This window comes from Salmo trutta, chromosome 24, assembly GCF_901001165.1.
Source record: "Salmo trutta chromosome 24, fSalTru1.1, whole genome shotgun sequence".
Lineage (NCBI taxonomy): Eukaryota > Metazoa > Chordata > Actinopteri > Salmoniformes > Salmonidae > Salmo > Salmo trutta.
In genome coordinates this window covers 13,602,585-13,624,817 of record NC_042980.1, presented here as the reverse complement: position 1 = coordinate 13,624,817, position 22,233 = coordinate 13,602,585, and positions in this window count along the sequence as shown.

Genomic DNA, 22,233 nt, shown 5'->3' with positions numbered 1-22,233 from the left:
CATGACATTTTACAGGTTGGGCTAGCAGGCCGTTCCATTTCTATGGGATCGAAAAGGTCCTGAAGGAGATGGAGGAAGAGGTTGAGCTCGGCCAGCACCTCCACCCTGACCGATCCACTGGCCTAAATCAAGATCAAGGTCATGGACGGGAACGATTTCGCATCAGGTAAGAAATATTTTATTTCATCCTTGAAAGTCATGAATGTTTTCAGGAAAATGCTGTCTTTTTGGACACTGTCGGACTAATGCACCATGACACAAGCAAACTAGTAGTTTCACCCCACAACTGTTAGGCTATGAGCCTAACCTACCAAGGCTGCATTTTAGACAGGCAGCCCAATTCTAATATTTGTTTCACTAACAGGTCTTTTGACCAATCAAATCAGCTCTGGAAAAAATGTATGTGAAAAGATCTGATGTGATTGGAATTGATATTTAGTTACAAAATGTAAATGCACATGCTTTACATACTGTATGCATTCACAGACAACCTGAGAGGGTAGGTTGAAGTCAAAAACAAACAATGGCACATTTCAAACAGAGCACACAGACACTCTGCATGTAAAAATAAGGTTGTCTCTTTGAGTATATGTCAATGATTCGAGATAGCTCTGATTTGCCAATTGCTCCTATCCACAGAGGTCGAATCTGTGTGGTCACAAGATTGTAGTGTGTGTGTGTGTGTGTGTGTATGGGCCATCTGTTTTTCAGATATGCACACTTCAAGCAGCAAAGCGTTGCTAGGGGTTTTCCAGTCAAATATGCAGACACATGGAAAGAAAACCAGAACATATGGCAAAGAGCAGAGCTATGAGGTTTCTGGCTTGGGAATTGCAGGTCAGACAGCAAATATTAGGCATAAAGTAGTATACATTTAAGGTTGAATGGCGGGAACCCGGTTACCGAGATTTACTGCTCAAAACCACTCCCTTTTTTCGGGATAAATAACTGCGAGAAACCGATAAATTATAATAAATTATTTATATGAACAACATGGCGTTAAATGGAACTCTTAAAATATGTGCTATGTCTAAATCTGACTTCTCTACGGCCTCTGCATGATGAATCATCAACACTCAGGGTGGGGACAGACAGCCCATCTCAGTATGGAGCACACTTCACAATGCATGCAGACCTATCATCTCATCATGGTAACTTATTTTCCTGTGACAGGTAGGCCTGCATTTGCTGCAGCATAGCCTATGCTACACTAATATAAAGACTGAATACACGTCTAATTTACTCATCTCCATCTGGCTTTCGATGGTCACCTTGTTTATTAATTGCACTGATCTTTTTTTATTGCAGCTACAGAATTTTAAAACAGCCTTTTACTCAAATATCTTAGCTTTAAATCAGTGCACGTGCGAGCACTCTCTCACAGTCTTTCTCTCTCTCCTTCAACGCCATTCAAATTGCATCCAAAATCGATAATCCTGTTCTATATATAGCCCTATATACAGATGTCTTAGCCTACCTAATTTCAGGTAATACATTCAATGCAGTATTGGCCTTATGTCTAACTAATTAAAGATGGGTAATGCATAATAAGCTTCGAACATATAGCCTCTGGATCTTGCGCAATACACAAGCACCTGTCCTCCACTGGCCTCTCCTTAAAAAAACTTTGTCCCATGCAGGAAAAGCTACACACATTTTTTTTTTTTGCATTTCTTATCGCAATAGACTATTCGAAGAGGGACACAAGCTCTTTTTTGCTGAATGCTAAATACAGCAGCCAATAGAACTTACGTGTAGTTTGAAAGAAGAGCGACCGCGCAATGGCAGTAGGCTATAGCAGTTATTTATTCAGACGCATAACATCAAGGATGTTATTTATTCAGAGGCATAACATCAAGGATGTCATTAGAATGATAAAGATAAGGACAAGAAACGTATTTAATTTAACTGTTGAAAGCGAGGAAGGAATGATGTAACAATAGAGAGAGAAAGAGGAGGTAGTCTAATAACATTAGGGTAAAATTTATGAAAGATACACAACATGACCAAAGGTATGTGGACCCCTGCTGGTCGAACATCTCATTCCAAAATCATAGGCATTAATACGGAGATGGTCCCCCCTTTGCTGCTATAACAGCCTCCACTCTTCTGGAAAGGCTTTCCACCAGATGTTGGAACATTGCTGCGGGAACTTGCTTCCATTCAGACATAAGAGCATTAGTGAGGTCGGGTGCTGATGTTGTGCGATTAGGCCTGGCTCGCAGTCAGTGTTTCAATTCATCCCAAAGGTGTTCGATGGTGTTGAGGTCAGGGCTCTGTGCAGGCCAGTCAAGTTCTTCACAACGATCTCAACAAACCATTTCTGTATGGACCTCGCTTTGTGCACGGGAGCATTGTCATGCTGAAACAGAAAATAATCGTTGAGAACGTCATTGTATGCTGTAGCGATAAGATTTATCTTCACTGGAACTAAGCGGCCTAGCCCGAACCGTGAAAAACAGCCCTAGACCATTATTCCTCCTCCACCAAACTTTACAGTTGGCACTATGCATTTGGGCAGGTAGTGTTTTCTTGGCAGCCGCCAAACCCAGATTCGTCCTTCGGACTGCCAGATGGGGAAACGTGATTCATTACTCCAGGTCTGAACACGTATGTAAATAAGATATTTCTGTTTTTTATTTTTAATACACTTGCAAACATTTCTAAAACCTGTTTTCGCTTTGTCATCATGGGGTATTGTGTGTGGATTGATGAGGATGGAATACCTTCCCGAATGCACTGTACTGTATGCGTCAGCCTGCTAATTATACAAATAGGCCCTATTATACTTCAAAATCAAATTTGCTAGCCTATACTTGTAATTTTGTAGGCTGCATATGCGCACCAGAATCACATGTTCTCTTCTGCTTTATCATGGTTTGAACGATGTGTGTAATTCCAGTCCATATAATACAGTATAATACAGTACAGTAATATAGTTCACACTCAAAAAGATTAGCCTACTGGAGCTAGATCAATTTATTTACCCAAAGTGAGCATATAGCTAATTACATCTATGGGTTCTTCTGTTTTTCTGTAGTGCTTAATGTACCTACAGTATGTAGCCAATTAGATAACAACATAATCATTTGGGCCTTTATGGGCTTGGACTAAATGCCATTAATGTAGGGCTCATAAAATGTCTTTAATACATGGCTCATCAGGCTCAGGTAGCATTTCATGCCGGTCAAAGCTCTAATCAAATCCAGACATTTACAGTATATGTTTTATAATGCTTTTGAAAGACACTTCCGGTTTTGGCGGTTACGTAGAAAAATAGTGACTTATTCTTGGGATGGAACATTTGTAAACTACCGGGAAAATATACAACCATAGATAGGTTAAATGAACGTCCAGGCACAGTATACTTATCAGAAATAATTATGACTATTGCTGTTAGTCATAGCATGTTGTCCGAACTCCCACTTCCCACACACTGGTTCCTCTCATGTGCAATGGAAATATGGGACTTTATGGTTGGAGCATACAATGTAAAGTGTGCATGGGCACAGAACAGCTGTCCCATGGGAGACCTTTCCATGCCTTGTCAGACTCTATTTAACACAAACACTGGCACATAATCATTACTTTCTGCAGCACACATTAATGGATGAGTAAATCAGGTTGCTGTCGAGCTCTGAGCATGGGCAACTGTGGGCCATACATCATCCCCTTTAACACGTACTGTAGTACACACCTTGTTGTGATCTCACAGAGCTGCTGCTAAACAGTCATTGATTATAAAGGATAAATTAACAAACCAGTACATGTCAAGTACATGTCAAGTATTTCTTTTTTATAGTTGTAGAAACAACCCCATAAACACACATGAACAAAATGTGTGCACATGTTATTGTGGAACTGTAGTGTTGTCGTTTGAGGGAATAGCACTGTGAGGAAGAGTAGGATATTGTACAGTAGCTGGCAACAAGAACACATTACAAAAACCTGTTAGGAGAGACTGATAAATGTGTCCCTGGGCTGTATCCTGCTATATATTACTGGCCTCTTCCATTGTGGCTTCTCTCTGTAATAGGCTACTTGTTGATCCAAGTGTCCCACTCCGTAACACAAACTTCTCTTTTGGCTGTTATACACTTACATTTTTTCCATGTTGTTATAAGACCATTTAATAAAAATGTGATACTTCAAATACATATACAGTATACAGTAGCTTACTGTATGATCCTATTAATTAATATAACTTTACAGTGGGTCAATTTGAATGGTTAGTGATTGTGTTAAGGGCGAGAGAAATGCATAAATCTCCATGATGGTAATCTATAGCAGCATAAACAGGACTGCTCTTTGCATAAAAGCATAATATCAGATTACTAACCATGTTTATTGAGAGTAAATAGGTTAGGCATCAACCTTTCTGGCTCATTACCTTGGGTATCCCAGCTAACCACCGGCGGAAATATTTGCTATTAGCTCAGGTGTCCATGCCTGTTTGTGCTGTGTGAGTGGACGTGTGCTGCGGGAGGAGGGGTCCTCACTATCTATAGCTAATGGGAATCCCTTTCCTGTCAAGAAGACCAGTTCATCTATATAAAGCAAAATTCTGTTCTTATGTTTCTCTTTTCCACAGTTTTATTTTTTTTGTACACTTATCATATGGCCAGGATCACAGCAAACTCCATAGTTGCATTTGCCCTCCAGATAGATGGACATTTTCGCACATGTAAATGAAGGGGGAGATTGGGGGAGGGGAGGACAGCCAGGGCAGATTTCCCGTTTGTACAGAGCATTCTGGGAGGCAGGCAGTAAAGGTCTGAGAAATGAGGAACCAGCTGATCAGTCACACAGAGTAGCTGGGATGTCAGGTTGCCAGGCAACAGGCGAGGAGAATCTGCAGCATAACTCCTCATTTAATTGACTCCAATAAGAGCTCCCCCAGACCTGCCACTGTTTCCATCAAGGGGGTTATCTGCTCTTTTTAGTCACGGAACATATTTAGTAACACAGTAACACAAATGTTGCTCTCTCATTAACTTTGGATAATGCAGTTTTAACTAAGGACATGGGTCACAGCAATGCATTTGAATTTGAACAATTCCTAAATTGTTCATCCTATCCACTACAGTCATGACATAACTACAGTAGGTGTTGAGTTGACCCAGCAGTTATTTGGAGAACGTCAATTACATTAAACAGGGGCATAACTTTCACTGAGTACAGGGGGGTCATGTCCCCCACACATTCTGAAATAGCTTTTTTTATATTTTTTATATCATGCTTCTTTAGACCTGTCTAAAATGAATAGTGGATTTATTGTGAAGATATAGGCTATATTACATGGATTTATTAGACTTTTTAAAATGCATATGTTCCAAAGATCTGCATCAGTGGCTTGTAGGCTATGTGTGGAAGCCAGGAGATGTGTGGAAACCACATCAGGGACGCAACTGCATGCGCCCTTATCCAATTCCAAGGTGCATATTGAAGCCATTGGAAGAACTGTCCACATTTACTTTTCGTCAGCCAACAAGATGAGTAGTCCTAACGAACAGCAAAAGCACTAGCCCATGTCAATGTACTATCCCCCATAGTACAGTGGTTCTTCCTTTAAAAGTTAAAAGTTGCGGCATACTGCTGCACAGCTTGCGTGGTGCCGCAGAATTCTATGGCAAGTTATTTAAGGGTCAGCCATTGTTGCCAGAATGACGCAATTTACCACAAAATGCTACCATCTACCACAAACGGTTGTGGCATAAACTCAAAACTTTTAAAGGAAGAACCACTGTACAAAAGTCACCCTATTCTGTGGGATGCGATAAATTCCAATTTAATATAACCACTAGCATCTAAACATTTTTTTTTTTTTAAGCAATGTGGCTGATGAAACAGATCATAACATTTAGCTGAAAATGCTGAATAATATTTTGCCTATCTCTTTACATTATAAGCGCAGCAATGGTGAATTTTTATGGTGAAAATGATCTTCCCCAAACTTCGAACTCACGCTGCTTATGTATGCCAGTTAGGCTCTACACCCCTTGTAAAGTGGATTAATGTGCTTAATTTTAAGAAATTATTTGGGCACATATAAGTCTATGGGCTAGGTACATAAGGCGGGTGACTATGATTCGAAAAAGTTGCAAAAAAAAGGCATTGTTTCTTATGCTGGGCATCATTCACAAGTGATAATGTATAATTTACAGGTGATAGGCTAATATTGTCATCGATCAGACTATTCTTGATTTAATTGTGTCTTTACATATACTAAATAATATATGTGTGAAATTTGTTTTGATTTAGAATGGACCATTATCATGCACCTGTATCAAAAAATGGGCAGCGGGAAAAAATACATGTTGTCAATGCACTTAAATAGGGAAAGGAGGACGCTTTTCCAGTGGTTCATTTTCATGCCAAACAGGTAGGCTATACTGCTGTAGTAAATATAAGCAATGTACTTGATATTAGGAAAGTTGAGAAATAAATATAGTAGGCCTAGCCTATAGAATACTGATGGGATTCTCCTCTTTTTGGTAGAGGCCATCACTCTGTTTCCTTGCGCAATTGCATAGCCTATAGAAATGTTGCGCAACATTAGCTCATGGGCTCTCATGAAGTGTTTGATTAGATTTTTAATCACATTTGCATTGATGTCAGAGTGATTAGAGGGACAATAGAGTGCTGAGTACCAGGCAGTTAGCAAGTTTGGTAGGCTACTAATGACCAGTAGCAGTGTCAGAGCTTGGAGAAGCCTAATTACCATGACGAAACGGTCACATGGAATTTGCCTGCCTTCATGACTCGTGACCGCCGGTGTGGTGGGAATACGGTCACCGCAACAGCCCTATTCATGTGTACACCAAGGTAATTCTTTGTCATGCCTGCCTCATCTTAGCAGGATCAGATGGTTACAGGGGTCTGTACATATGTGCCAAGGAGAGAGGGTGTGGTAGACATGTTGGTCCTCAATGGCTAGTGGTCAAATACATACAATTAATAATTAAGGAATAGGCAGGGCAAGCATATTATAACTGCAGAACATTATCTTCTACAGTTGTAGAAGCAGCACCCCCCCGCTGCACCAGCAATGTGGCGACACCAGCTTTGGGGTACAGCTCCTCTGGGCTGTACCCCTACCAGTCGATGAGGTACTGGAGACACCCCGTACCTGAAGGGAGACACATGAATAGTCGGGTTAGTGCGTTAATCAGCAGAGAGTTGTAAACAGTACGTTACCTCATTAACCCTCTTCAGGACTTTCAACGGCCCCACAAACCATGGGCTCAGCTTCCGGCAGAGCAGGCGGAGGGGCAGGTTCCGGGTGGAGAGCCAGACCCGGTCGCCTGGAGAGAAAACAGGCGCTGTTCCTTGTGCCAATGCACAGTCCGATGGAGACAAGTGTGCACAGCGTTCCAGGTCTCCTCAGCGCACCGAAATCACTCGTCCACCGCAGGGGCCTTGGTCTGGCTCGGATGCCAAGGTGCCAGGGCCGGCTAATACCCCAACATGCACTGGAAGGCCAACGGGAGCCCAGGCAGAGGAAAGAGGCGGCAAGCTTTGGAAAACTGGTCCACAACAACAAGAATGGTGGTGTTCCCCTGCGAGGGGGAAGGTCAGTGGCAAAGTCCACTGAGAGTTGAGACCAGGGTCATTGTGGAACCGGCAGGGGAAAGAGCTTTCCATGAGGGAGGTGTCTGGGTGTCTTAGACTGGGCACAACTGGAGTAGGAAGAGACATAAACCTGGACATCCCTAGCCAAGTACTTCTCAGTCAGTCAGGCGATGGTACGGCCTATCCCAGGATGGCCTGACACAGACGCCATGTGCGCCCAGGTAAGGAAGCGGTCCCATGGGCACGTAGGCGCGGTTCTCTGGGCACTGTGCAGGTGCAGGTTCTGTATGCAGGGCCTGCCGTATGTCGGTGTCCACGTCCCACACCACTGGCGTGATGATACGGAACAGAGGGAGGATGGGGGTCTCCTCTCCCTGCCTCTCCTCTGCATCATAGAGGTGAGACAGGGCGTCCACCTTCACGTTCTTCGAGCCTGGCCCATAGGAAAGCGTGAATTGGAACCTGGTGAAGAATAGAGCCCACCTGGCCTGTCTCGAGTTTAGCCTCTTCGCTGCCCTGACGGTGGTCAATCCACACCAGGAAAGGGTGTTTGGACCTGTCCAGCCAGTGCCTCCACGCCTTCAGAGCCTTCTTGACCGCCAAGATTTCCCAGCCCCCTATGTCGTAGTTCCTCTGGGCGGGGCTAAGCTGCTTGGAGTAGAAGGCGCAGGGCCGCAGCTTTGGAGGGTTCCGGTGTGCTGGGACAGCACTGTCCCGACTCCTACTTCGGAGGCATCCACCTCGACAATGAAGGGGAGTGAGGAGTCGGATGTGCCAGCATGGGAGCAGTGGTGATGCGTGCCTTTAGCGTCTCGAACGCCCTCTCCGCCTCCATCGTCCAATGAAGCCGCTGGGGACCTCCTCTCAGCAGGGAGATAAGAGGTGTGACCACCGTGCTGAAGCCCCGGACGAAGGAGCATTAGACAGGCCAAAGGGAATGTCGAGATACTCGTAACGACCCATGGTCGTGGGAAAAAGCCATTGTCCATTCGTCGCCTGCACGAATGTGCACCAGATGGTAGGCGCTCCTCATGTCCAGTTTCGTGAAGTACTGCGCCCAGTGCATTTGTTCCGTAATAGTTGGGATGAGGGGTAAAGGATAGCTGAACTTAATGGTGGCTTTAGTCAGAGTTTGATAATCAATGCAGGGGCACAGTCCCCCATCTTTCTTTTTCACAGAAAATAAGCTTGAGGAGGCTGGTGATGTAGAGGGGCGGGTAAAACCCTGCTGGGGGCTCTCCTGTATGTAGGTCTCCATGGCCTCGGTCTCCGCATAGGAGAGGGGATAGACGTGTCCTCTTGGGAGGGCTGTGTCAGACAGCAGGTCAATGGCACAGTCCCAGAGTCGATGAGGAGGCAGGCGTGTACTCCTCCGATAAATCCACTTGAGGGTCTTGGTCGAGACTTTCCAGACACCCCGAGACACCTCCCCTGACACTCCTGTGACCAACCCAGCAGTCACCTCTCAGACCAGAAAATAACAGGGTTATGCCAACTCAACCAGGGGAGACCTAATACAAATTAAAAAATAAAGTAAATCATGTTTCACCAAATACAATGCTATTTCTCTGTAAACAAACTAACAACAGACTTTCAGCATGCTTATAGAGAAGGGCACTCAACCTGTACTGCACAGACACAAAGGACTGATGATTGGTTGAAAGAAATTGATAATAAGAAGATTGTGGGAGCTGTACTGTTAGATTTCAGTGCAGACTTTGATGTTATTGACCATAACCTGTTGTTGAAAAAACGTATGTGCAATGGCTTTTCAACTTCGGCCATATCGTGGATTCAGAGCTATCGATCTAATAGAACTCAGAGGGTTTTCTTTAATTGAAGCTTCTCTAATGTCAAACATGTAACATGTAAAGTATGGTGTACCTCAGGGCAACTCTCTACGCCTTCTACTCTTTTCTATTTTTACTAATGACCTGCCACTGGCATTAAACAAAGCCTGTGTGTCCATGTATGCTGATGATTCAACCATATACGCATCACAGCTAATGAAGTCACAGAAACCCTTAACAAAGAGCTGCAGTCTGTTTTGGAATGGGTGGCTTGTAAATAACTGGTCCTGAACATCTCTAAAACTAAGAGCATTTTACAGTGCCTTGAAAAAGTATTCATCCCCCCTTTGCATTTTTACTGTTTTGTTGCATTTCAACCTGTAATTTAAATGTAAAACAATCAACTGTTTTACACCATTTTAAAGATAAGACTCTCGTTAATCTAACCACATTGTCCGATTTCAAAAAGGCTTTACAGCGAAAGCAAAACATTAGATTATGTTAGGAGAGTACATAGACACAAATAATCACACAGCCATTTTCCAAGCAAGCATATATGTCACATAAACCCAAACCACAGCTAAATGCAGCACTAACCTTTGATGATCTTCATCAGATGACACTCCTAGGACATTATGTTATACAATACAGGCATGTTTTGTTCAATCAAGTTCATATTTATATCAAAAACCAGCTTTTTACATTAGCATGTGATGTTCAGAACTAGCATACCCACCGAAAACGTCCGGTGAATTTACTAAATTAGTCATGATAAACGTTCACAAAATACATAACAGTTATTTTAAGAATTATAGATACAGAACTCCTTTATGCAATCGCGGTGTCAGATTTTAAAATAGCTTTTCGGTGAAAGCACATTTTGCAATATTCTGAGTACATATCTCGGCCATCACGGCTAGCTATTTTGACACCCACCAAGTTTGGGGCTCACTAAACTCAGAATTACTATTAGAAAAATTGGATTACCTTTGCTGTTCTTCGTCAGAATGCACTCCCAGGACTTCTACTTCAACAACAAATGTTGTTTTGGTTCCAAATAATCCATAGTTATATTCAAATAGCTCCGTTTTGTTTGTGTGTTCAGGTCACTATCACAAAATACATAACAGTTATTTTAAGAATTATAGATACAGAACTCCTTTATGCAATCGCGGTGTCAGATTTTCTTCCCAGTATGAGAGGAGTCTGTTCTAAACTTCTCTTATGTTGCTGGTATACTGGTTGACGAATGGACAAGACATAATGGGCCATCCACTTTGACCTGTAAAGCTATCTGAAGAAGACGAAAAGGACAGCAGAAGAATCAGTGCCTGAAGGAGGGGGTTGGCCAACTGTGTTGTAGACTTTTGGGGTATCAGGTTGATTGTAGAGGTCTACACCACGTAGAATTATAGTAATTTAGATTAAGAATGCATGGAGATACTGATCTGTATTATAATTGGGATAAAAAAGTTAATTGTAGAATTATGGGATAACTATACTGGATGTTAATATAAATGTACATTCTGCCAATGTTGATGTGTGTTAAATTGAGTTTTTTTTTACTTTGAGTGATAGGACCAATTTGAATCACTGAGCAATGTCATTATACATTTTGGTTGGATAATTAATTGGGTTCTAATTATGATTTGATTTGGAAATGTAATGATTTTTAAAACTGAAGGATTGATTTGAGTTGAGTATGTTAATATCTATATGAGTGAAGCAATTCATGTATTAGAACAGGGCTCCGGGCAGCCGAGCGGAAATGGAGGAAAACTCGCCTCCCTGCGGACCTGGCATCCTTTCACGCCCTCCTCTCTACATTTTCCTCTTCTGTCTCTGCTGCTAAAACCACTTTCTACCACTCTAAATTCCAAGCATCTGCCTCTAACCCTAGGAAGCTCTTTGCTACCTTCTCCTCCCTCCTGAATCCTCCTCCCCCTCCCCCCCCTCCTCTCTCTCTGCGGATGACTTCGTCAACCATTTTGAAAAGAAGGCTGATGACATCCGATCCTCGTTTGCTAAGCCAAACGACACCGCTGGTCCTGCTCACACTGCCCTACCCTGTGCTTTGACCTCTTTCTCCCCTCTCTCTCCAGATGAAATCTCGCGTCTCGTGACGGCCGGCCGCCCAACAACCTGCCCACTTGACCCTATCCCCTCCTCTCTTCTCCAGACCATTTCCGGAGACCTTCTCCCCTACCTCACCTCGCTCATCAACTCATCCTTGACCGCTGGCTACGTCCCTTCCGTCTTCAAGAGAGCGAGAGTTGCACCCCTTCTGAAAAAACCTACACTCGATCCCTCCGATATCAACAACTACAGACCAGTATCCCTTCTTTCTTTTCTCTCCAAAACTCTTGAACGTGCCGTCCTTGGCCAGCTCTCCTGCTATCTCTCTCAGAATGACCTTCTTGATCCTAATCAGTCAGGTTTCAAGACTGGGCATTCAACTGAGACTGCTCTTCTCTGTGTCACGGAGGCTCTCCGCACTGCTAAAGCTAACTTTCTCTCCTCTGCTCTCATCCTTCTAGACCTATCTGCTGCCTTTGATACTGTGAACCATCAGATCCTCCTCTCCACCCTCTCCGAGCTGGGCATCTCCGGCGCGGCCCACGCTTGGATTGCGTCCTACCTGACAGGTCGCTCCTACCAGGTGGTGTGGCGAGAATCTGTCTCCGCACCACGTGCTCTCACCACTGGTGTCCCCCAGGGCTCTGTTCTAGGCCCTCTCCTATTCTCACTATACACCAAGTCACTTGGCTCGGTCATATCCTCACATGGTCTCTCCTATCATTGCTACGCAGACGACACACAATTAATCTTCTCCTTTCCCCCCTCTGATAACCAGGTGGCGAATCGCATCTCTGCATGTCTGGCAGACATATCAGTGTGGATGACGGCTCACAACCTCAAGCTGAACCTCGGCAAGACGGAGCTGCTCTTCCTCCCGGGGAAGGACTGCCCGTTCCATGATCTCACCATCACAGTTGACAACTCCCTTGTGTCCTCCTCCCAGAGTGCTAAGAACCTTGGCGTGACCCTGGACAACACCCTGTCGTTCTCCACTAACATCAAGGCGGTGACCCGATCCTGTAGGTTCATGCTCTACAACATTCGCAGAGTACGACCCTGCCTCACACAGGAAGCGGCGCAGGTCCTAGTCCAGGCACTTGTCGTCTCCCGTCTGGATTACTGCAACTCGCTGTTGGCTGGGCTCCCTGCCTGTGCCATTAAACCCCTACAACTCATCCAGAACGCCGCAGCCCGTCTGGTGTTCAACCTTCCCAAGTTCTCTCACGTCACCCCGCTCCTCCGCTCTCTCCACTGGCTTCCAGTTGAAGCTCGCATCCGCTACAAGTCCATGGTGATTGCCTACGGAGCTGTGAGGGGAACGGCACCTCCGTACCTTCAGGCTCTGATCAGGCCCTACACCCAAACAAGGGCACTGCGTTCATCCACCTCTGGCCTGCTCGCCTCCCTACCTCTGAGGAAGCACAGTTCCCGCTCAGCCCAGTCAAAACTGTTCGCTGCTCTGGCACCCCAATGGTGGAACAAGCTCCCTCACGACGCCAGGACAGCGGAGTCAATCACCACCTTCCGGAGACACCTGAAACCCCACCTCTTTAAGGAATACCTGGGATAGGATAAAGTAATCCTTCTAACCCCCCCCCCCCAAAAGATTTAGATGCACTATTGTAAAGTGGTTGTTCCACTGGATATCATAAGGTGAATGCATCGATTTGTAAGTCGCTCTGGATAAGAGCGTCTGCTAAATGACTTAAATGTAAATGCAATGTATTAGGGATTGATTGTTTTGATTGTTGTTACGAACTAAAGATGTTGACACTATTCTCAGCATGCCCTGGTGAATGGAGAGGGTGAACTCTGATCCGGAGAGTGAAACTGACCCTAATCTATTTGATCTATAGGCATCGCCTTATAAATAGTGGAATCATGATGCTTGTCTTGGGTCATGTTCATTAGGCACCAAGGGAATACATTTTACTTTAACCAGGAGTCACTACCTGGATTTGTCCAACAAGATATGCTAATTTTAGTTTCTGGGATGGAAATAGTCATTTCCAACATACTATGCTGATCCATTGGAGTGTGATAGATAACTAAAGCTTATTTAGTCAACTCCATTCTTGCATGCACTGCATTATGTATTAAATATGTGCTTTTCACTGTCTATGGAAAATATAGCTTTGAATCTCATAAACTGTATGCATTTTTGTTTTTCTTCATGGGTTCGTGCAGGTGACTGTATATCATAACCTTCCCAGACAAATTGCTAGAGTGCTTAGAAAATGTGTTGGGGGTTGAAATAAGAGACAGTGCTGAGTTTCTTGGGATGAGGCTGAGTGAGTGATGGGGAAGCTGGTCATGTGCAGGAACCCCATGCAATGAGTTATTGTGTTTGTGATTTTTGGTTTATGTAGAATATATGCATTTTCTACATGGGAATGAATGTTCTTAAATCTTGTAATTTTCTTTTAAGTTGAGAGGACTTTCAAAATGGGGGAATGTCAGGGTAATTGCAACATTATGTTTTAATGCTTGTATTGCATTATAATGGTTGTTTTATTCGACAGAATAGAGTATTCTGTTAACTATTGTGTGTGTGTGTTCTACTGAGGATGGGCCTCTATGAGATAACACTGACAGAGGAGATTTACGATGTCTTTGGGTGATAAAACCTAAAGAGCATTCCAGAGAACACGAGTTAAACACGAGAGCAGTGGACCAGGCCTTGAAGAGTGAGCGGCCTCTAATTTAATCAGTCTCAATGCTCAATCACTCTGTCTTACTTGAAATGACTAAAATGTTGCATTAATGGAGTGCTATCTGAAAGCCAATTACCATTCACTTTGTTACTTTCACTAGTCTCAATATATGTTTCCTTCAACTAGAACTCTCTTCTTCCCCATAGGAAGACCTTCTCAATCTATTACTACTAATACACATGGATCACTCTCACACAAAGTTCTGCTTTTCCCTGTATTGCAAGGTTTAAAACAAAACAAACATACCTTTCTTCATTTTGGAAGGCATTGTTTTCTTTTTAGTCTACCATAACAATGTTACTCTATATATTTATTTGAAATTTCTGTTTGATATTCACTTTCTGCTTCCACTTATTAAATGTCTATTATTTTAAGATTAACATGTAATGCTTTGGAGGGATCAATATGTATTAACTGGGTTGGTACTGTCTGTCAGTCCCCTGTAGATGGCGCGCTCGGTCCATAATAAGTCTGACACCTGAGACAGCATAGACAGAGAAACAGATGCAGTTTCCATTTGGCCTATTCACAAATTGGTTTAAATCGTCATCATTTGGGATATCAACAAAAAAGCCATCGGGAGTACATCGGGAGCCTTAACTTTAGTTAACAGAAAATCATTGGTTCTACTTAACAGGGTATGAGTTTTATTTCAAAATGAATTTCCAGGGTGGAGGAAATCTCATAAGCGTTTATAATTTTATTGGTTAGGCGTAATTCATGTCCTGTACAATGGTTTAACCTTATCTTTATCAAATGATCCATAGAGGGACCACTCTGAGCATTTCTCTGAATACTTTTTACACCACTTACATACGTCTATTTGTGGGTGTGCAAGTTGTGTATTATTATTATTTTTTATGTTGTTACTTCATCTTTATCTCTAGTAACCCATTATACATTTGTGTTACATCACAAAGTCCTCCTCTACACCAGTGTTCTATTCATACAGGGGTTTAAATATACACTTGTGTTCTATTTAACAGCATATTTGGGAATAGTACTTTCTCCTCTCATATCTCCGCATACATAACAACGTTATACCATCAAACTCCACTGATGAGTCGTGTAATCTAAAAATGTGTCACGTTCCCCTCAGAGACATGTTATCCTCATTACATGAGACGTGTAATAATTTTATCCTCTAATGAGACATGTTATCCTCGTTACAAATCGAGACATGTTATCCTCTGAGACATGTTACCCTCAAATGAGATTTCAAATGTGATTTCTGAGACATGTTATCCTCTACCTGTAGATCCGACGGGCGGTAGTCGACTTAGGTATTTACATCAAATAACATTTGAGATCGAAAGGCTCACACAGAACTGGAAAACTCAGCTCACAGTCACTCCACATTCACACTGGAGCTAGTCCCCTGACAGCTCTCATTCACTCAGTACGTTATAGCTAAATTTCAATCTCTTAATATCCAAATGTCAATCAGCTTAATGTCCAAATTTCAATCAACTTAATATCCAAATGTCAATCATATTATCCAAATTCCAATGTTAATAGTAATCATTTAAATCAATTTATTATCCAAATTTCAATCAGCTTAAAGGGGAATGGAAACACTAGGACTTAGATCTTCCATAAGGTGTGCATACCAGAAGCAAAGGCATTTTTCAAATAGGGTTTGAGTTTGAATAAAACCAGTTAATTTAGTAAATCTAGCCTGCTGTAATTATTTTCAAGACATAGAGCTAATGCCTGCACCTTATGTTAAAATAGTATTAGTTAGCTTGTCCACTATAACAACAGGTTTAAGCGCAACCAGTTAAACTTGCTTGAAAGATACAACTGCTTTCAACACGCACTAATCCTGTGTCCCTGTCGCTAGAGTAATGACTTCAACTAGCTTTGGCTGCCATTTATTGGAAATGAATGGTAACTACACTGGGCAGCTAGTTGGTAGAGTCAAAGTAGACTTTAATAATATATGCCATTTAGCAGACGCCTTTATCCAAAGCGAACTGGGTACATGGTAGTGGAAACAGATCATAGAAACAGGATTACAATTTTGATATCATGGATGGTCAGTCCTTGCATCTATAGCTCTGTCAATGAATTTGAGAGTGGTTACATTTCTCCAGCCCCATCCCTCAGCTTTTTACCGAAAGAGGAGCAGCGAGACACTTTGTTATTGTTTCTACTGCTGATTGCCACTTTAAGAAGTTAAGATGCAGATTAAATACATACCTAAATATGTTTCAGATACTATAAAAATGTCCCATCACTCAATCAATCAATCAATCAATCAAATGTATTTTACAAAAGCCCTTTTTACATCAAAATAATAACCACAGTGGTTATAGAGGGTGCAACAGTTCAACATCTCAGGATGAGGTGATGATTGTGATTCTGAGCTCTCAGGTTCATACAGCGAGTTATGGTCTTCACTGATCTCACTCTCCGTCAGCTTCATCTGTGACGTATAGGGGCAGGACTTGGTTGTATACTGATGGTTGTGAGTGCAATCTAGCTGGGCCCTGAGCTCTTTAGTGATGGTCCCAGTGGACCGCTTCTCCACCGCAGCACAGGAACACTCTGGCACCAAGGGGTCAGTTTGGCATGCTGTACTAACCGTTCTTTCCTGTTGGTAGAAAGCAATTAAAGCATCTATAGGCTATAGTTATATTCAAGAATCATCGAATATACTGTATATTGTCCATTTTATATCCAAAATGGCCTCAGGTGTGACAGATTGTGTCTTGAAATAAACATTATCCTTAGAAATAACATGGATTTGCATGTACCTCCTCTGCCTCCTGCACAGTCTCCTCCAGGATGAAAACCTTTTCAGGGAAGATGTCATTGTGAAAAAAAAACATTTTGTTAAGACAACTCAACCCAAATATATCTGTCTTGTATGCTTTGTCAACACACACACACACACACACACACAGCATCTATGCTGTGTGTGTGTGTGTGTTGACAAAGCATACAAGAACATTTATTTTTCAGAAAACATTAGCTATGTCAACTTCAGTCTAGCTAAATGAGGTGGAGCTAATAAAAAATTAGAAATACAAATCTGTCAACCAAATTTATTACGGAACTTGACTCTCTGAGGTGGAAGCTAGGTACAGTAACTACCTAATAACAGTGGCACTTGGAGAAACTGGGTTGCAATTTTAGTTGCTGTTGCGTTGCTTGGTAATGTTACTTGCTGGGGGGTGTTACACAAAACAATTCAGACACAATTAGCTAGTTACCTTCAACTAGAGTATCAACAAAGTTGTCCAGTCAACAACAGTCATGACCGGTTAACATTACCTCAGGCTCCATTGCATTGACTTGTGTAGACTCCTCCTCCGTTGACTCCGAAGTCAGCAATGTTTGATAATGGTCGGTCGGTAACCCATACGCCATAACCCTCAAAATTTTACATAGAGGCACAAGCAGAGGGCTTTAACATAGGTCTATGACTCCTTTCCATTTGAAAACTCTTGGTTGGTCGAAAGTGTCCTTCATCGCGAAGTCTGCCACCGCGAAGTGCTGTCTGCGGATCCTACTAGCTCGAGCTGGCACATCCTTCCTCTTCAGGACATGGAGCCACTTCTTCAAAAGTTGTGGGTCCTCGGGCATCCGATGGTAGCTTACCAATGGACTTTTTTGAAGCCAATTCATACTGCCTGATGCTATACAGTTCATGTTTGAATTACTACTTGTTGTTTCCATCTTCGTTGTCCGCACCTAACCTCTCTCTTCGAGTCACCCTCCGCACGAAAACTCAATACCACAGACAATTTGATGATTCCTGCCAGTGATGCACTGGCGTCAGTCATTACTATGGCAATTTAAAATGTCGCTGACCATACAGTAGCTCAAATAAACCTTGTCGACGATCAAAATACTAAATATAGATATGTTTTCATGTTAAATGTTAAATGTACATGTTTAGTATTAGTGGATTGAATACATCTCTTTGCTTAGATTTATTTCCTAAGGGGTTTCCATTCCCTTTTAACACGTCCTTCCACACTCACACAACCATACACAACTTTCACATCCACATTCACTTAGTACTATTCCCAAACACACTCGGTAGTCTCCCTTATTACCCTATGTGTATCTTCAACGATTCTCTTGTCGTTACTTGCTATGCACCATATGTATCTTCAACAGTTCTCTTGCCGCTACTTCCTATACATATAAATAACACCCTGTATTCAAAAACACCTTGTGCTATTTGTAGTGGCTGCAGACCACGTAGACACTTCTCTTATAAATACCTACAGACAGCTGTCAGCGGGGCTTTCCATGATACTGCTATGCCCTCGCTTTAGTCTTCTCATAATACTAGTGAATAGCCTTGTCTCTTATAAAACTACGGGTACCTTTTTTATACATTACTCGCATTAATTCAATTTTGTATAATTTATTTGTATTTTTATACAGATTAATTTAAATTGACTTACTGAAATCAGTTGTCGTCCCTTAACTCTTCACAGATTATGTGTCTCCTCCTGGGCAGCCCACAGTAAGGGTCTGGTCTGCGCGAGTCTCGCTGTCTTTTGGTCAGGCGGGAATTTCCCTCACGCTTCATAAAATGCGCCATCGGTTTTCCTCGCAGAACCCCACTGGAAAGCTCCGCAGGCAGAATCAATCATCCTCTTCATTGACACCAAATTGTTGTGGAAATTCTTACACAGGGACACTCGAAGTCAATCTTAAATTAATAATTCTATATTGTCAGTGCGTTGGAGAGGTTCCAACCGTCCGTTAGTTCCCTTATATACTGGTTACGAACACGTTACATAGTCATAGTTCATAGGGTTGGTTCCGGCATGTGTCTGGCACTGACTCCTATCTTAACTTAAAGAACATATTCTGGGCATTCTGCCAGATGGTCTTAAAGAGGAGATCATGATGCCCCCCCATATCTTAACCAGGCACATGCAGGAACCAAGGATTGTTTATCACACCAAAGACAAGACTAACATTTTCAAGACTGTTTCTTCACACATTAAAATTCCATTAACACAAACAAAAGTTGTCTGCATACTAAAAATGTTCAAGAGTTGTTCATTTGTTAGGCTATTGGTTTAAGGTGCAACACAATATTGATTGTTGAATTACCTTTGCTCTAGTTCTGTCTTAGCAATCATTTAAACATATTTAATAATGGTCTCTTTTCTAGCTTGATGACTGTTCATGGGAATTTTTGCTTACTTTTTGTTGTTATAAATAGAGACCGCTAGAAGGGCCATGGGTCATATTCAATTGTGTGGAAATGCAGAAAATGAGCTTTAGATGCCCCAAAAATGTAGGGGGGAGGACCCACAGACCCCTCACCAGGTTATGTCCCCCACACTTCTAAAAGCAAAGTTGCGCGCCTAACATTAAACTACAGAATGCCACTGGATAGAAATACAAGCATCATTTTTGCTTTTATGACAAAGCCGATCAGAGAAATACAACACAGCACAATCAGTAGGATTGGGTGTGGTGCATGCTTATAATCATTTCAATGTGTAAAGGATTGATCGTATTACTCAGCCAAGTACCATTTGTCCTCCTCCTGTTCATTGTGCTCCAGGCAGAGTAGCACAAGAGTTGCCCCAGGTAAAAGCCATGCAGTGTTTGCGCTATGATGAATTATTTATCAAATATTTGACCCACTCAAGATGTTAATGGACTCCAACAGCAGCCACTGCTGAACCACTCAGAAACAACATTATTTCATTGTGACAAACATCCATTGTTAGTTTACACAAGACTACAATATCAGTTATATTTGTTTGTTTCTTTTGTTCCCATATGCCCTATCGAAAACCCTCTCAGACGCAGACTTATAATTCAGTGTCAATTGATGATGATTTTACTATGTAAGCCTGTGGACGGCACTGAGCGCCAAAACGTTGGTTGTACATACAATGATTGGGAGCATATGTAGTGTCTTTCTTTATTTTTATACAGTTAACTTTCTGTTAGTCAGCACGGTCCTCTACAATAAATGTGGGTGTGTGTCACCTCATGATTTTTTAGTAAATTCATGATGACCAAACGTCTCTCAAACAATCCAATATGCAATGTCTTTGATCACATACTGTACCATTAGGTCTTTGTAGTTAAGGCACATTTTGTGGAGAGAAGAGACATTTGTCTGTGACATTTCCTCACTGCAACCAGAAGAGAGAAACAGTGAGTTTTCTCCTATCAAACAGATAATTCACTGTAAAGTGCTCATTACAATTTGGCACATGATAAATTAACCCTTTAAGATCCTGTCTGGATCTTAAGTGGAACTAATGCTGATTGCGGTGTTGGTGCAATAATGGTGGTCAAAGTCTTAAATTGGGTGACGGGAAAAGCTTTATGTCTAATGCTTTTGTAATTATGTGGTTAGTTATTTGAGACAGGTCCAGTCCAATTAGTGGTCCTCTCTTTCCAAGAAAAAATTATATTATTTAGGATGATGAACACAATGCTTAAATGTGTGTATACAATATCCTGCTCCGTTTCCTGTTTGAAACAGTAATACAATAAAACACACAATGCAGGAACTTCTTACAAATGATAGTATGCTAATGGCAGTCTGTCTTTATGAGACATATTTGGAAAATATTTGCTTCACTGACAAGAATTTGGGCACACTGACAAATCCCCTGTGACTTGATCAGGATTCAGACACAGATTAAACCTTTAAAAAGCACATAGAGGAAGACTTGTTGTAACAACAGATGCTTTTCAGACTTCATTTGACAGCAACAGATCGTTCCCTTGTAGATAGAAGTCTGTTGTAATGTTAGTCACCAGACAATACCACCTGTTTTGTAAAATAAAGGCCAGTTAGGTATTTTTCAATGGAGATGTTAATTGAAAACACTGTCTGAGTCACATCTATGGAATTGAGTGAATCTATTGCATCATACAAATTAATGTTAATTTGTCCACATTTCCAACCATGCTAGAATGTAGATGATGCAGGTTTCACTCTGCCCTGTCATTAGCTAGTAGCTACTGTATACACCCAGTAGGGCCATGCAAAGCAGTGACTAAGGCTGAGCTGAGTAGAAAACATGAGCTGGTATTGACTGGCTCAAGAGACAGAAGCTCAGCTGCCACTCCTAGCATTGTACCTGCCTCCACCATTCATTCATTCACACAAAAGCCTCAAGTTAATAAACAGAGACTGGCAGCCCTGACCTCTCAGCATAGACGTCAGCTGCTACTGCATCTCTGCTGAACTGTGTCAAACACACAGGCGTTGAAATATAGCTCTGATTTAAGTAGCAGAGTTGCTATGGGCCTAAAGCAATTTTCCCTCTTGTATCTTGAAACACGAGTGCATTCAAGACGTGTATACCACTCAGAGCAAAAAGACAGACAAAGTATAAAATAAATGGAATCTTGTATGAAATAACTTTATAACGTTCCTTTCATGAATAGTACATCATAGAGTTCAGGAAGAGTTACGATATGCAAGGGAAAGTGAATCATACTAGTTGATACCCATAACAGTAAAATACCATAATGCAACTTAGAATAGACTAATAACAATTCATATCCAGCATTTTGTTTACTGAAATCTGAGACTGCATTGCACAAAGACATGTATAATGTACTCACAGGTCAGCAAACCATTAAACATGAAAATGTATTGCAGCTGAATACTGTTATGTTCTTATTTTGTTTGGAATAGATTTGAAATGAAACAGTATGCTGTAAAGCAGTGGTTCCCAAACTTTTTATAGTCCTGTACCCTTCAAACATTCAACCTCCAGCTGCGTAACCCCTCTAGCACCATGGTCAGTGCACTCTCAAATGTTGTTTTTTGCCATCATTGTAAGCCTGCAACACACACACACAATACATTTATTAAACATAAGAATGAGTGTGAGTTTTTGTCACAACCTGGTTTGTGGGAAGTGACAAAGAGCTCTCATAGGAGCAGGGCACAAACTGTAATATAATTTAATCAATAATTTTGCTCTTTATTTAACCGTCTTACATATAAAACCTTATTTGCTCATCGAAAATGGTGAATAACTCAGGTCACAGGTTAATGAGAAGGGTGTGCCTGTATTTAGTTTTCATGCTAGTGAGGGCTGAGAACCCACTCTCACATA